The sequence below is a fragment of the Giraffa tippelskirchi genome, chromosome 4 (genome assembly GCF_054371585.1).
Source record: "Giraffa tippelskirchi isolate mGirTip1 chromosome 4, T2T-mGirTip1v1.2.pri, whole genome shotgun sequence".
Lineage (NCBI taxonomy): Eukaryota > Metazoa > Chordata > Mammalia > Artiodactyla > Giraffidae > Giraffa > Giraffa tippelskirchi.
Window position 1 is genome coordinate 3,453,223 of NC_137278.1, and position 6,054 is coordinate 3,459,276.

The following is a 6,054-nucleotide window of genomic DNA, read 5'->3' on the forward strand; positions in this document are numbered from 1 at the left end:
CCATTGAGTCGAGGATGCCATCCAACCATCTCATCCTCTGTCGTCCCCTTCTCCTCCTGCCCTCAATCTTTCCCAGCTTCAGGGTCTTTTCCAATGAGTCGGCTCTTCACATCAGGTGGCCAGAGTATTAGAGCTTCAACATCAGTCCTTTCAATGAATATTCAGGGTTGACTTCCTTTAGGATGGACTGGTTTGATCTCCTTGCTGTCCAAGAGACTCTCAAAGAGTATTCTCCAACACCACAGTTCAAAAGCATCAATTCTTCAGCACTCAGCCTTTTTTAATGTCTCACATCCATACATGACTACTAGAAAAACCATACTTTTGACTATATGGATCTTTGTCGGCAAAGTGATGTCTCTGTTTTTTAATACATTGTCTAGGTTTGTCATAGCTTTCCTTCCAAGGAGCAAACATCTTTTAATTTCATCACGGCAGTCACCGTCCACAGTGATTTTAGAGCCTAAGAAAATAAAGTCTGTCACTGTTTCCATTTTTTCCCCATCTATTTGCCATGAAGCAATGGGACCAGATGCCACGATCTTAGTTTTCTGAATGTTGAATTTTAATATTTTCACTCTCCTCTTTCACCCTCATCAAGAGGCTGTTTAGTTCCTCTTCGCTTTTTGTCATTAGATGGGTATCATCTGCATATCCGAGGTTATCGATATTTCTCCCAGCAATCTTGATTTCAGCTTGCACTTCATCCAGCCTGGCATTTCGCATGATGTACTCTGCATATAAGTTAAATAAGCAGGGTGATAATATACAGCCTTTGTATATTGTTGTACCACTTTCCCAATTTGGAACCAGTCCGTTATTCCATGCCCAGCTTTAGCTGTTGCTTCTTGACCTGCATACAGGTTTCTCAACAGGCAGGTAAATTGGTTTGGTATTCCTATGTCTTGAAGAAATTTGTTGTCTTTTTAAGAATTTGCTGTCCCAGAGAGGCTGGCAAACTCCGGGCCCATTGGCCCCATATACGAGACTCTTGTCTGCCGTGCTCCAGGGCTGTGCCAAGGGCTTCGCAGCAAGACCTCATTCACCAGGCTCCCATCTGAGGGAGAAGAGAGAGGCCCAGAGGAGGGCTGGGGCCCAGCTCGTGAGCAGCCCTGCTGTGTCTCAAGCCCCACGCTCGCCCCATGCTGTAGCTGGGCGGGGGCCCAGCACAGAGATTCTCTCTTCTCGATCAGTGAGCATCTGAGCATCAGCCCCGCGCCAGGAACTGCAGCGATCTCGGCGGGTCCCTGCCCACCTGGGGCACACAGACTCCCTGCCCGGCCTCCTGTCCACAGGTAAGGACGTGGGTGCACGGCAGTGACACGGCTACGAGGGGAACATCACTCAGCCTCCACCTCCGACTGTATCTGTGATGCCCCCATGATGCTCACAATATAATGTTAATTGAGAACAGAAGACCACAGAGGTACATGTGTTACGTGTCCCACGTTGTGTGCAAGCCTTGTAAGTACAATTCTGAGATGTGAGTGCAGCAGGATAAAGGGTGGTCCTCAAAGAGACACCCACCCACAGCGGTAAGCGTGACCTCGTTTGGGAGAAAGGGTCCTTGCAGGTGAAATTAAGATCCTAAATCCCATGCAAGTCCTTTCAGCAGGAAAGACAGAGAGGAGAGACACAGGGGGAAGCGGGATGACCTGTGAAGATGGAGGCAGCGAGGGGCGGGACTCGGCCACAAGCCGAGGGACACCTGGGGCTCCAGGAGCTGGAAGCGGCGGGGGGACCCCTGCTGGACCCTCCACACGGAGCGGGACCCCACCAGCACCTGAATTCTTCTGGCTTCCAGAGCTGAGAGAACAATTTCTGTCACTTGAAGCCACCCAGCTGTGGTCATTTGTCACTGCAGCCCTAGGAGACTACAGAGGGGCCCACGCCCCATAAGGTCATGCTTACCCAGCACTTACGGGGCCTCTGTCACTGTCCCAATGTGGGAGGTAAGGATCAGAGAGACGGGCCCGGGTCCAAAGTGAACCCAGGCATCTGGGCTGTTAAACCCAGCCTGGCCTGACTTCCCTTCCCCAGAGGGTCTGGGGCCACCACCCATCATCACACTTCTGGAACGGGGGGATGCCGGTGGGCATAGAACCCCTCAACAGAAGAAACCCACTGCACTTTCTGTTCCTCTGGGGGCTTCCGAGGATTTATTTGAAGCAGCGGATTTGACTTCCTAATTCTGTTTGGTTTACGTTGATGTGGGCGGGCTTCCCCGGTGGTTCAGATGGTAAAGAATCTGCCTGCAATATGGGAGACCCAGGTTCGATCCCTGGGTTTGGAAGATTCTCAGGAGAAGGGAATGGCAACCCACTCCAGTATTCTTGCCTGGAGAATTCCATGGACAGAGGCTACCATCCATGGGGTTGCAAAGAGTCAGATATGACTGAACAACTAACACACTTAGGCTGATTATAAAAGATATCCCCTCCTTCCCCACACCCAAGGCCTGGGGTCTTGGAGCCACCCGAGGAACCTGGAGCCCAAATACACTCCCTTCTCTTTGTCTCCATCTCTTTCCCTGACTCTCTGTCTCTCTGTCTCTCCCTCTATCTCTCTCTGTCTCTGTCTCTCCGTCTCTCTCCAGCACTCACAGTGTCTGCCTGGCCTGGGGGCACAGACTGGCAGGGGGCAGGAGTTTCGGTCCCGTCAGCCAAGGGTGAGCCCGCTGTCGACAGGTGAGCACAGGCTGCCCCATGGGCACCTGCCTCCTCCCCACAGGGCCCAGGGACATAAACCCGGTGACAAAGCTGCCAGCGAGTGGCCCAGGAATGCCGTGTGACCGGGTGACACTGGATGACGCGGTGGCCGAGCACACTTCCAGCTATTTCCTGGGCGTGTGTCATCTCCCCGTGAGGCACTCAGGACCCTGGGGTGAGCAGACCGTTTCCTTCGGGGCTTCCTGAAGAAACCCACTGCCCACCCAGAGCTCCCACTCCAGGGACATCGAAGCCTCAAGGAGAGGAAGTGGTGGCGGGTGGTGTCTTGGCGGCCTAGGGACAATGGGTGGCACGTACCCCAGAGCTGTGCAGAAGAGCGAGTTCTTTCTCAGGGTTATGAGATTATTAGAAATGATGGTAAGAATGTGTGTTCTTTTTACCTAAGCACATACGTACACGCATGTGTGTGCATGCATTTGTGTGTATGGGTCTCTCCCCTCTGCCCGTCTAACTTTTGCCTCGGGTCCCAGATTGGGCACCTCTGGTGGTGGCACCTGGGGGTGACCCAGGCCCCCCTGGGCCCTGCAGAGCACCCTAGTGGGGGAGGGGGGCATGGAGGGGTGTGGGAGGAGGCAGGGTCTGGGAGCCGGCCACCAGGCCATCCTCAGCTTGCCCCTTGCCCCAGCAAACACCTGACGGGGTGTGTCTCAGAGGTCGCATGTCCTGCCTGAGCTTGGGAGCTGGTTCTTTGTGTGGGGATGGCCCCGGGCAGCCTGACCACCTTCTCTCAGCCTGGTCCTCACCTGGGGCCCATGTCAGCCTTGAGTGACTGCCTCTCTCCAGAGGCCCAAGGCCTCTCCACCCCTAAGGGCTCAGCCAGACCCCTGCAACTGTCCAGTGCCGTCTCCCTGCTGGCCCGTCTGGGGGACAGGCCCAGGAAGAGGTCAGTTAGGAAACCAGGCTTGACCTCAGCTCCCTCGAGGACCAGCCCAGTGACCTGGGGCATCACTGTTCAGTCTGCTCACCAAGGGGAGGGGCGTGCTGATGAAGCGGATGCCAGGGAGGGCTGAGTGTCGGCGGGCAAGCACGCGGCAGTTGCCCCCAGGCGGAGGTGGCGCTGCTGCCAGCTGCCAGCAGCAGGGTTGGTACTCTGAGTGTGGCGGGGGGTGGGGGGGGTCCCATCTCGAGAGAGGTGGTGCCTCTGGGGACAAGGTCCAGCGTCGCTGCCTGCGCCACCCCCGGCATCCTCCTGATGCCGCCGGTTAACTGGGGCTGGAAAGAGGATCCAGGTGGCAAACTGTTTTTCTTCCCCTGACACTCCTTCGGGAATGGATGGAGGGGGTGTGCTCACGGCCTCCCGTGGGAACACTCTGCCAGGGCGGGCACACCAAGCGTCACAGAGGGGAATTTACACGACAGGACGTGCAGAGCGCAGGTGTGCGCGGGTAGCAGGTCTCTGCCCACCCCAACCTTCCGGGAGGCCGGAGGGAGGAGGAGCAGCCCCGAGGGTGAGCGGAGCGAGTGGGAGGGTGGTGAGCTAGGTCCGCTGCCAGCAGGGGCAGGTGGGGATGGAGGGCTGGTGCCCCCAGGACCCCCTCCTCTCCCAGACCTGCCTCCCAGCAGCCCCCTGCTCTCCGTGGAGCTGAGGCACACTTAGTTTCACACCTGGGTGGCCATGTGGTGCCTGTCTACACTCCACCCTCCTTCCTGGGTCCTCTCCATGGAGTCGGTCGGGTCTCTGGACGGGGCCCAGCGAGGAGGGAGCAGGGTCCCAACGGTAGGCATCCTGAGCTCTGACTCCCCGCCTGGAACTGTGACCGTCACTGTCTGGACCCCAGGATCCTTCCCGACCCCACAATCCTTCCCGACCCCAGCGGCATAGGGCTGCTGAACCCTGAGGGGCAGAATGGAAACTCAAGACAGGGATGGCAACTTGTGCCAGGCACCCAGCAGGGTTGGGATGGGCAGGGCCTGACTCAGGCCAGCCTGAGCCTGCCCTGTTGCCCAGCACCCCCAAGAGGGTCCTAGCTCCCCTGGGAAGCTCTGAGAAAAGACCCTTCTAGCCCAGGGAGTACAGCTTCCTACCGGTCTCCCCACTCCCAGGAAGGAAGAGAGAAGACGCCCACCCCCAGCCCCTCCACAGGGACCGCCCCCTTTCTGCCACCCACCGCACATCACTACAAAGGCGGCCTTCCTGGCACAAGGCGCCTGGCCACAGACCCAGGTGACCCGTAGGGGGCCCACAGCGGTGACCTCCTGGGGACACGGAGCTCAGGCTTGGCAAAGGGGGGGGCGCCCACAGCAGCCCCCGTCTTGACTCTGATGCCAGCCCGGGGTGCCCCAAGGAGGCAGGCCTGGGGCTGCCCTCGGCACCCCGCGCTCTGCAGGCCTGAGAACAAGGCCTTGACCAGCTCCTGTGGTCACCAGGGGAGGGTGTGTGGGCTGAGCCGCCGCCCGCTGTGCTCTGGGCACAGATGGTTCCCATCCTCGCTGCCTCTTCCACAGGAAAAACAGACCAGCTCAGGGCCAAGAGCCCTTTTTTAATCTCATGTTTATTTACGCTGCCTTTGCCTGAAGCCAGGGTCCTGTGGGCTGCACTCTGCTGAGGGTCCTGGCTGGGGCGGAGGGTCTGGGGTGGCCGTGGCATCTTCCTGACCTTAGGGCAGCGCCCCGGGAAGGGGTCAGCGTGCCCCCAGGGGAAAGCAGCCCATTTCCTGTCCCCAGACTCGTCCCTGTCCTGTTGGGTCCCAGCAACTTTTCCAGGATTGGAGTTCTCTGGCTGCACCAGGAGGGCGGAGATTGAGAAGGGTCCAGGACAGAACCCGTGAGACCCCCCCCCCCAGAGCAGTCAGAACCCAGGGGGTGGAGACGAGGCCACGTCACCCGTCAGGGCCCCCAGGAGTTCCCAGGAGAGGAGGTGGCCCGGTGCTGGGACGCTGGACTCGGGAGGGTGGGCATAGCCTGGCCACTCTACTTGCAGCCTTCCACGGTTTCCAGTCACCCCTTTTCACAGGCAACTGAGAAGACCAAGGCTGGGGGTGGGGAGGCTGCTGACCAAGGTCTCAGAAGTGAGAAATGCGGGGGGGGGGGCATGCTTGCAGAATCTTTGCCACCAATTCACATGGAGGACGGCCTTGCTAAAAGTAGGCAGAGGGGCACCCCCAGGGTGCCTGCACCCACTGCCCATTTGGAGAAGTGGCCGGGGCACCTTGGGGCTGGCCCAGAGGAGAGGCAGAGGACCACCGAAGGGAGGAAGGGTCACCTGCCAAACAAAGGCGGGAGGGCCTCCAACCGGGTGGAAGAAGAGGCCTCGCTGGCCCCAGAAGCCCCCAGAAGCAAGGCTGACGCCCAGCCCCTCCCCCGCACTCACCGTAGAGGGGGGCGT